General features: G+C 43.5%; 1 non-coding gene across 1 annotated transcript; it reads right to left on the reverse strand.

Moving 5' to 3' along the window:
- Nucleotides 1–306: 306 nt before the first annotated feature.
- On the reverse strand, nt 307–444 carry LOC119936414. The gene has a single exon (XR_005453747.1). It is a non-coding gene; the product is annotated as a small nucleolar RNA SNORA7 (small nucleolar RNA).
- Nucleotides 445–11003: the final 10559 nt, after the last annotated feature.

An 11003-nucleotide genomic window follows, 5' to 3' on the forward strand; every position in this document is an offset into this window, starting at 1 on the left:
ACTAACTGCTTAGTACCAAGTGTTGTAGTAAACACTAAATAAATACCATTAATAATAGACGCCAATGGTGACCTTGTCTTGTCTTGTCTTATGCTGTTGAGTCATTTCTGACCCATAAAGATTCTATGGACACATTTCTCCCAGAACTTCCCACCTCCAACTGCAATCATTCTGGTAGTGGATCCATAGGGTTTTCTTGGTAAAAATACAGAAGTCGTTTACCATTGCCTCATTCCGTTAAGTAAACTTGAGTCTCTGCCCTTGCCTTTCTCCCATGCCGCTGCTGCCTAGTCCAGGTGAGTTTTGATTTGTAGCAGATTGCCTCCCACTCACCAGCCACTGCCCAAGCTAGGAATGGAATGGATATGCCTCTGCTTCACTCTCCCTCTCATAGTTGAAACTGGTAGAGTACTGGAAACTCTCCAGGTGCGATCTTGAGAGGGGATTGGTGACCTTAGGAAGGGCGATTTCCATGGAGTGAAAGGGGTAGACACTGGATTATATGGGGGTGAGAAGAAAGTTGGAGGAGAGGAAATAGAAGCAGCAAGTGAAGAAAGCTCACTCGAGGAGTTTGGAAAGGAATGGTACCAGGGAAATGGGGTGATCTAAATTCCACCTAAACCTCCACTTTTTTGGAGGGATATACTTCCGACCTTTTATGGCATTTGTTAAGTGTGCCAGGAACTGTACTGAGCATTGGGGTAGATACAAATTAATCAGGTTGGCCACAGCCCCTGTCCCACATAAGGCTCAGAGTCTTCATCCTCATTTTATAGATGAAGCAACTGAGGCACAGAGAAGTGAAGTGACTTGCCCAAGGTCATATAGCAGACAAGTTGGGGAGATGGGATTAGAATCCAGGTCCTTCTGACTTCCAGGTACATCCTCTAACGACTAGGCCGTGAATAGCACATAGCAATAATCCTTGGTTTTCTTTACAAAAAATCAGGGAAAGTAAAGGAAGTCTGCCCCTTCCTTGGCTAAGGAGGAAAAAAAAAGCTATTAAAGAGAAACCACAAAATCAAATCTCAACTATGTCAAACGTTTAGACTATAATTTAATAATCCCCAGGGACGCTTACTTCCAGTCAAAGTTCACAGTCAAGTACTAGCATCCACATTGTGCCATTCAAATCATTTAGAACAACAGTGCCTCATTCTTGAGCAAGTTGTTAATGTTTCTCTCACTGCTTCTACTTGCTCTGCCCAAGTTTCAAGAAAACTGTCATTGTTTCCTATTTTTCAAAATGAGAAAAACAGACAATTCATTTCACATTACTGGAAATGAAAGCTCCAAACTGCTGCAGGCTAGTTCTCTACAGACAGGCTCGACTGTGCTCCTTGCTTAGCTGTATGTTATTTAGCGACATTACAAATTCATGACTGTTGAAAATGGCAAAATAAATCACAACTTTAATCAAATGATTGAATCTAAAGGTTAAACCGTTTTGAGAAGAGGAAAGCCTTTTTTTCCCCATAGGAGTCCACCCCTTGTTTTAGACTAAAATGCCTTTGGAGGTCTTAAGGAAACTCCTACATTTGGCAAAACTTTAATGCCGAGGGAGGAGGTTGGTCAAGGAATGGTTCTGAGCTGGAAGGACTGGTCTCCAGTACTGGAGTAGACCTGAGGTGGGAAGCTAATGCTTAGTTGAAGGCAGCAGGACAGGAGGAAGGAAGAAAGACCACCTGCCAGTCAACCTGAACGATATCATTCATTCATTCATTCATTCAATCATATTTATTGAGTGCTTACTGTGCAGAGCACTGTACTAAATGCTTGGAAAGTACAATATAGCACAAGAAACCCCTCCAGAATGAAAGGACTATTAGTAATAGCTGTGGTATTTGCTAAGCATTTTCTATGGGACGAGCACTGTGCTAAACTCTGGATTAGAAATAATATTAATAACAATTGAGGTATTTGTCGAGCCAAGCACTGAGCATGGTGTAGTGGATAGAGCATGGGCCTGGGAATCAGAAGGTCATGGGTTCTAATCTCTGCTCCACCACCTTTCTGCTGGGTGACCTTGGCCAAGTCACTTCACTTCTCTGTTCCTCAGTTACCTCACCTGTAAAATGAGGATTAGGCCTAGAAGTCCACATAGGACAGGGACTGTGTTCAACCTGTATAGCTTGCATCCACCCCAGCCCTAAGTACAGTGCCTGGCACATAATAAGCACTTAAAAAATACCACAATTATTGTCATCATTATTACTAAGTGCTGGGGTGAATAAAAAATAATCACTTTTGGGCACTGTTCCTGTCCCTCATAGGGCTCATGTGGGTAAGTGGGAGGATAAGCGAATCTATCATCCCCATTTTACAGATGAGGAAATGGAGGCACAGAGAAATTATTAACCCAAGGCCACTCGGCAGACAAGTGGAGAGCCAGGCTTAGACCCAAGTTCTCTGACTCCTGGGGACCATATTTTTTCCTCTAGGTCACATTGCTTCTGTCAGATTAGATAAACTTCCTCCCTGGGGTGGGCATCACAAGCTATGGGGAAGAGAGGCATTGAATTCCCATTTTATGAATGAGGAAACTGAGGCACAGAGAACTTGAGTGGCTTGCCTGTGGTCACACAGCAGGCAAGTGGCCCAGCAGGTATTAGAACCCAGATCTCTTGAGTACCAGCATAGTGCTCTTAGTAGACTGTGAGACCTACTGACAGTATGCCCAAGGCAACTCTATCCCAGCCATCCTACCCTTCCATGTCCAGTAAAACTGACTCAACCCCACTTCTGAGTCTTAAAAAACCCAGGATCTGCAATGAGCATTGCTTTCACCCTAACTTCTCCCTCTTCTCTGCTGCAAGGCTTAAACAAAAAGAACAGAGAAGAGCTGGGGAGCATAGAGCAGATGGCACTTTAATAATAATTATCATAATAATTATGGTATTTGTTAAGCATTTACTATGTGCCAAACAGTGTTCTAAGCACTGCGGTAGATTCAAGGTAATTAGGTTGTCCCACACGGGGCTCACAGTCTTAATCCCCCTTTTACAGGTGAGGTAACTGAGGCACAGAGAAGTTAAGTGCCTTGCTCAAGGTCACATAGCAGACATGTGGCTGAGGCGGGATTAGAACCCACATCCTCTGACACCTAAGCCAGTGGTCTTGCCACTAAACCACGCTGCTAGACTGTGAGCCCGTTGATGGGTAGGGACCATCTCTATATGTTTCCAATTTGTACTTCCCAAGTGCTTAGTACAGTGCTCTGCACACAGTAAGCGTTCAATAAATATGATTGATTGAATGAATGAATGAATGAATGAATGCTGCTTTAGGAATCAACCCATCAAGGCTCCGACCCTCAGGCTGATCGACTACCCGAATCTACAACTGTTTCTTCCCAAAATGTAAGAAAGTTGAAAATAACACAGAGGTGGAGGTAGAGGGGAATCATGTGGGCAGAAGTGGGATGGCAGGGGGTTGGTTGGGCATGTCCCGTTGTTGGGTAGGGACTGTCTCTAGATGTTGCCAATTTGTACTTCCCAAGTTCTTAGCACAGTGCTCTGCACACAGTAAGCGCTCATAAATACGATTGAATGAATGAATGTGAGCAGACCCTTTGGCTCATGCACAAAGTCCTGACTTTATTGTGGAAGAGGATTAGTGCTAATGGACCATGTTCCCTCACTGCAACAACTGTCGGTAATCCTCCTTCCCCAGTCTGCATACAGCTGGCTTATCAGAAAGGACAACCTCCTGGGTGACAGGTTTATTCACCCTTAGGACAGTGCTCTGCAAACAGTAAGCACTCAACACACATCACAGATTGAAGGATGCGTCCTTTCTCCTCAGGCTCCAGATCAGGCAATTCATTCATTCATTCATTCAATCATATTTATTGAGCGCTTACTGTGTGCAGAGCACTGTACTAAGTGCTTGGGAAGTACAAGTCGGCAACCTATAGAGATGGTCCCTACCCAACAACAGGCTCACAGTCTAGAAGGGGCAGACAGACAACAAAACAAAACATGTGGACAAGTGTCAAATCAATGTCAGTGACTTGGAGTGACTTGGCCCCGGGAGAGATCGGAGGATCTAGAAAACAGATTTGTTTCCCCTATTTCATTTTCAACCCCAACAATTTAGCTCCCACTGCTCCCCAGATTGGCTGCTGATCAAGTTTCTGTCTAAGTGGGAGGTTTGGCCTGTGGATTCCCAATTGAAGATGCAATCCTGGCACCCGATGCAGAGGATTTTCCTGAACTGTTCCACCAGTTTCCGGGACCCGCATCTCCCACCTAGAAGATGACGGATTGGGAAGGCAGGCAGGTCAGCTGGCTCTTGCCAAATGAATCACCGGAACCAAAAAGAGAGCAATGCTTCCTCATCCAATTTGGGTACATTTGTTTTGGATTAGGTATGGTCTGCTGCAGAGCGATGGCGAGAAGAGAAATAGTGACTCCAGAGAGGATTAAGTTTGAGGAGAAGGCACTTGGGAAATAGAAAAGAAACTTCCCGGAAGTTTTGCCAGCCGTATCCAGAGCCAGCCTAACGAAGAGTATCTTTAAGAAAGTCACCTTGGTTTAACTGAGGATTATTTTCAAGATCGAGTATTTTATTCTCTTTATTATTTCTCACTGGTTATGTTTTCCTTCATTTTAAATTCTCCACTGAGACTGCTTACTGAGTCGATTATCCCCGAACTCTCAGTTTATAAGTAAAACAACCCAGTCCATTCAATAACCCCATAACAAATATAATTTAGGAAAAAAACATTATTTGCAGTGCAAGCTCTTTTGAGGGATTTTTTTCCCCCTTAGTATGTGTGCCTAATGAGAAGATATGCATCAGGAGGGGAAGAGACCATCTTGGTCCCCAAATTGGTAGTCCTATTTGCATTATTTTTTAAGAGCTCCAATTAGCTGCATCAGCCTTAAGAAATGAATGAAAATTAGTGATTGAAAAAAAGTTAATAGTACTGTAATTAGCAAGGGCCCAATCTTGCAAGGATGGGCTTGATAGCTACAGATGGGCTTGATAGCTACAGACATCGAAATCTCTGGCTTGGGAATCTCCAACTTAGAAAATTCCGGCTTGGAAATCTCTGGCCTTAATAATAATACTAATGATGGCATTTATTAAGGGCTTACTGTGTGCAAAGCACTGTTCTAAGCACTGGGGAGTTTACAAGGTGATCAGGTTGTCCCACGGGGGGCTCACAGTCTTAATCCCTATTTTACAGATGACGTAACTGAGGCCCAGAGAAGTTAAGTGACTTGCCCAAAGTCACACAGCTGACAATTGGCAGAGCTGGGATGTGAACCCATGACCTCTGACTCCAAAGCCCATGCTCTTTCCACGGAAGCAGCGTGGCTCAGTGGAAAGAGCATGGGCTTTGGTGTCAGAGGTCAGGGGTTCAAACCCCGACTCCGCCAAGTGTCAGCTGTGTGACTTTGGGAAAGTCACTTCACTTCTCTGTGCCTCAGTTACCACAACTGTAAAATGGGGATTAAGACTGTGAGCCCCCCGTGGGACAACCTGATCACCTTGTAACCTTCCCAGTGCTTAGAACAGTGCTTTGCACATAGTAAGCGCTTAATAAATGCCATAAAAAAGCAGCCTTCTTTCTGAAGCATTGCCATTATGGGGAAGAAAGACTTTAAGCTCAGAGTGGTGCGGTTGCTCTTTTCAGTCCACTGATGCTCTCTAATGGCCTAAAGAAAAACAAGAATTATGGCATTGGATAAGCACTTATTATGGGCCAAACATTACGTGAAGTGCTGGGGTAGATAAAAGATAAAGGACTGAAGTGGCATCCCACATCTTCTGCATTGTGCCATGGGCTATCTCATCCCCAGATGATTGAGAATATAATGATGGTATTTGTTAAGTGCTTACTATGTGCCAAGCACTGTTCTAAGCACTGGTTTCAATGAAATCAGGTTGTCTCACATGGGGCTCACAGTCTTCATCCTCACTTTAAAGATGAGAAACTGAGGCCTGTATATATGTATATATGTTTGTACTTATTTATTACTCTATTTATATATCTATTCTATTTATTTCATTTTGTCAATATGTTTGGTTTTGTTCTCTGTCTCTCCCTTCTAGACTGTGAGCCCACTGTTGGGTAGGGATCATCTCTATATGTTGCCAACTTCTACTTCCCAAGCACTTAGTACAGTGCTGTGCACACAGTAAGTGTTCAATAAATATGATTGATTGATTGAGGCCCAGAGAAGCTAAGTGACTTGCCCAAGGTCACACAGCAGATAAGTGGCGGAGTTAGGATTAGAGCCCACATTCTCTGACTCCCAAGCCTGTGCTCTTTTCTCTGGGAGAAGGAACCAGAGGTTGAAATGAGCTCTGGCATTAATCCAACAGATAGTTTTGGGGTGTGCAAAGTCTGGTTGGGATTGGGGTCCCACACTGACCTTTTCAGCCACACACTCATCCAGAGTGAACTCCCCATCAATGGCATCTTTAAATTAGCAGGACAGCTGTACGTAATATAGATGATGTTACAGATTGTCATCCTCTCTCTTTATATCCTTTATCGGTATAATGAGAGAATATGCATCAGGAGAGGAAGAGACCATCTTGGTCCCCAAATTGGTAGTCCTATTTGCATTATTTTTTAAGAGCTCCAGTTAGCTGCATCAGCCTTAGGAAATGAATGAAAATTAGTGATTGAAAAAAAAGTTAATAGTACAGTAACTATTTCAGTATGGTACAGATTGTTATGTATTATGATTGTTATGTTACAGATTGTCATACTCTCTCTTTATACACTTTATCGGTCTGTTATCATCTCCACTACTTACAATGTATATGTATTGAAAGTCACATTACTGTCTTTGTTTTATCTCTCCTTGAGGGCAGAAGCTGAAAACTGTTCTTTGTAATTACCCACAAGGCAGTCCAGTGCTTTAATAATAAGAAGAAGAATGGCATTTATTAAGCGCTTACTATATGCAAAGCACTGTTCTAAGCACTGGGGAGGTTACAAAGTGAACAGGTTGTCCCACAGGGGGCTCACACTCCATTGAGTCTTAATCCCCATTTTCCAGATGCGGTAACTGAGGCACAGAGAAGTTAAGTAACTTGCCCAAAGTCACACAGCTGACAATTGGCGGATCCAGGATTTGAACCCATGACCTCTGACTCCAAAGCACGGGCTCTTTCCACTGAGCTACACTGCTTTGCAGAGTGCAGACTGACTGAACAAAAACTTCTCACCCCTGGCTTTAAAGCACTCCACTACCTTGCCCCCTCCTACTTTACCTCGCTACTCTCCTTCTACAACTCAGCCCACACACTTCACTCCTCTAATGCTAACCTTCTCACTGTGCCTTGGTCTTGCCTATCTCACCGCCGACCCCTGGCCCACGTCCTGCCTCTGGCCTTGAACACCCACCTCCAAGGCACATCTCCTCCAAGAGACCTTCCAGACTAGCCTCCCCACCCCTCTTCCTCTTCTCCTACTCCTTTACGTGTCACTCTGGCTTTCTTCCTTGTTCTTCCCCTCTCCCAGCCCCACAACACTTTTGTACATATCTGTAATTTATTTATTTGTATTGATGTCTGTCTTTTCCCTCTAGACTCTAAGCTCATTTACTGTTGTACTTTCCCAAGTGCTTAGTACAATGTTCTGCACACAGTAAGCACTCAATAAATATGATTGAATGAATGGATTACTGATTGACATTCCTACTCTTCTTAATAATAATGAGAGTGATGGTATTTCTTAAGTGCCTACTATATGCAAAGCACTGTTCTAAGCACTGGGGAGATTACAAGGTGATGAGGTTTTCCCACGGGGGGCTCACAGTCTTAATCCCCATTTTACAGATGAGGTAACTGAGGCACAGAGAAGTTAAGTGACTTGCCCAAAGTCACACAGCTGATAATTGGCAGAGCCAGGATTTGAACCCTGCTGCCTGTCTCCTTGCAGTGGCTGTGGAGAAGCCAAGCTTCTTTCTTCCTTGGTACCTCACCTGAGACCTTGGTTTGCCCTGCTTTGTCATTAGTTCTAATCCTGGCTCTGCCACTTGTCTGCTGGGTGACCTTGGGCAAATCACGTCACTTTTCTGGGCCTCAGTTTTCTCATCTGTAAAATGGGGATTGAGACTGTGAGCCCCAGGTGGACAGGGACTGTGTCCAACCTGATTTGCTTGTATACACCCCAGCGCTTAGTACAGTGCCTGGCACTACTTAACAAATGCCATAATTATTATTATTAAGTGTTATTATATCTGTTGTTCACAAACTTTCCCCTCCACAGGTACAACATTATAAAGGAAGCAAAGATTATACAACACAGGGTGTTTTCTACCACAGGCCATCTGCATGGAAACTTGGCAAAAAAATTAAAAGAATCTGAGCCAAGTCTTCCCTCTGCTTTAACAATCACCATAGCTCCAGACATATCCTACACTCCAAAATCAATCAATCGATTGTATTTATTGAGCACTTACTATATGCAGAGCACTGTACAGTACAATAGAAATAGGGAGTCAGCCATGAAAACTAAACAATTTGGTGCACATTATCTCAATTGGACAGGGCAGGAGATCTGTAGATCTGTGAGGAGGCAGGAATTATCAGCATGGTAACCCAACAGGGCTCTTGTTTTGGAAATCTCTTCCATGTCATTTTTGTCTTCTCATTCCTGTTTGATATCTTCAACTTCAAAATCCCTCAATTAGGGCTTTGTCCCTTCAGGTAGGTGTCTAATGCTGTGAGCTTATTGTGGGCAGGGTATGTGTACTGTGGTATTGTACTCTCCCAAGGGCTTACTACAGAGCTTTGCACACAGTAAGCACTCAATAAATACAATTGAGTGAATGAATGAATGAATGAATCATGCCCTGGTTTCAAAGACTGAAATGATTGTAGTCTCAAGGTAGTGTTGGTGTCAGGTGTTCGGTGATACTGAGTAAACTGGTATATCATAGTCTGGGGCTTGGTTGGGATAATATTAATCAGTTGTTAGTATTTATGGAGAATTTACTTCATGCAGAGCGCTGCACTAAGCACTTGGTAGAGCCCAATACTATTGGTAGACATGACCCCTGTTCTCAAGGAGCTTCTAGTCCAATGGTTTAATATGAGAAGCAGCATGGCGTAATGGATAGACCACAGGCCTGGGAGTCAGAAGGTTATGGGTTCTAATCCCTGCCTCATCACTTGTCTGCTGTATGACTTTGGGCAAGTCACTTCACTTCTTTGTGGCTAAATTATCTCATCTGTAAAATGGAGATTGAGACTGTGAGCTCCACATGGGACAGGGACTGTGTCCAGCCCAATTTGCTTGTTTCCACCCCAGAGCTTAGTACAGTGCCTGGCACATAATGAGTGCTTAACAAATGCCATAATCATCCCTCTAGACTGTAAGCTCGCGTGGGCTGGGAATGCATCTATTTGTTGTTATAGTGTACTCTCCCAAGTGCTTGCTTGCGCAGCTCAATAAATATTAATGAATGAACGAGAGAAAATTGGGTTAAGGAACTTAGAAACAACTTGTTTTCAATAGGTCCATTTAATAAGATGGCTCCTCCCTGGACCAAATCCAGGAGAAAAGGATTCCAGGTGTCCTGCAATGCCCTGCCCATCCAAGAAACCAGGGCATCAGGTCAGGAAGGGAAAAAGGCCAGGGAGATACCATCAAAGTCCAAGGTCCAAGCTCATCCCAACCTGGAGACTCTGCCCCTGTAGCAACGAGCCCTTGAAGGGCCCACTTTCAAATTGGTGACCACAAGCAACCACCCAGTTTACTCACTCAAAAAAATCAATCAATCAATTTATTGAGTGCTTACTCTGTGCAGAGCACCATGCTAAGCCCTTGGAAAAGTACAATACAACAGAATAAGCAGACATGATACTTGCCCATAGCGAGCTTAAAGTCTACAGGACTGTAACAACAGGTTAATCTCTGTATCATCATCATCATCAATCGTATTTATTGAGCACTTACTATGTGCAGAGCACTGTACTAAGCGCTTGGGAAGTACAAATTGGCAACATATAGAGACAGTCCCTACCCAACAGTGTATTGTGTGGGCAGTGAAATTCTGAGTTTATGCCTGTCATTCAAACCCAGACAGACATCTGAGGAGGCAAACTGAACTCATATGGAATGTGTCTCCATTCAGATTTAAGCAAAAAAACTAATAATAATAATAATAATAATAATAATGGCATTTATTAAGCACTTACTATGTGCAAAGCACTGTTCTAAGCACTGGGGAGGTTACAAGATGATCAGGTTGTCCCACGGGGTGCTCACAGTCTTAATCCCCATTTTACTGATAAGGTAACTGAGGCACAGAGAAGTGACTTGCCCAAAGTCACACAGCTGACAATTGGCAGAGCTGGGATTTGAACCCGTGACCTCTGACTCCAAAGCCTGTGCTCTTTCCACTGAGCCACGCTGCTTCCCCAAATGATATAGTTTTCAGAGTGTTGCAAAGAAAAAAGGCCTGCCTTGAGACAGGAGAGCTCAATCAACTAAGAAATCAATTTTATTTTTTGAGGGCTTACTGTGTGCAAAGCATTGTACTAAGTGCCTGGGAGAGTACAATATAATAGAGTTGGTAGACATATTCTCTACCCACAAAGAGCTTACAGTCTAGAAGAAGAGGCAGACATTAATATAAATAAATCAATTATGGATATGCACATAAGTTCTATGGGACTGAGGGTGAGGTGAATAAAGGTTGCAGATCCAAGTGCAAAGGCAACACAGAAGGGAGTGGGAGACTAGGAAATGAGGGCTTAGTTGGGAAAACTTTTTGATAAAGCTTTGAAGGTGGGGAGAGTGATCATGTGTCAATTATGAAGGAGGAGGGAGTTCCAGGGCAGAGGCAGAATGTGGGCAAGGATCAGCAGAGAGATAGGTGAAATCATGGTACAGTGAGTAGGTTGGCATTAGAGGAGCAAAATGTGAGAGCTAGATTGTAGTAGGAAATCAATGAGGTAAAATAGGAGGCAAGATGATTGATGCTATTTGGTGCAGGGACAGATGGACAACCACTGGAGGTTTTAGAGTT

Source organism: Tachyglossus aculeatus, chromosome 1 (assembly GCF_015852505.1).
Source record: "Tachyglossus aculeatus isolate mTacAcu1 chromosome 1, mTacAcu1.pri, whole genome shotgun sequence".
NCBI lineage: Eukaryota > Metazoa > Chordata > Mammalia > Monotremata > Tachyglossidae > Tachyglossus > Tachyglossus aculeatus.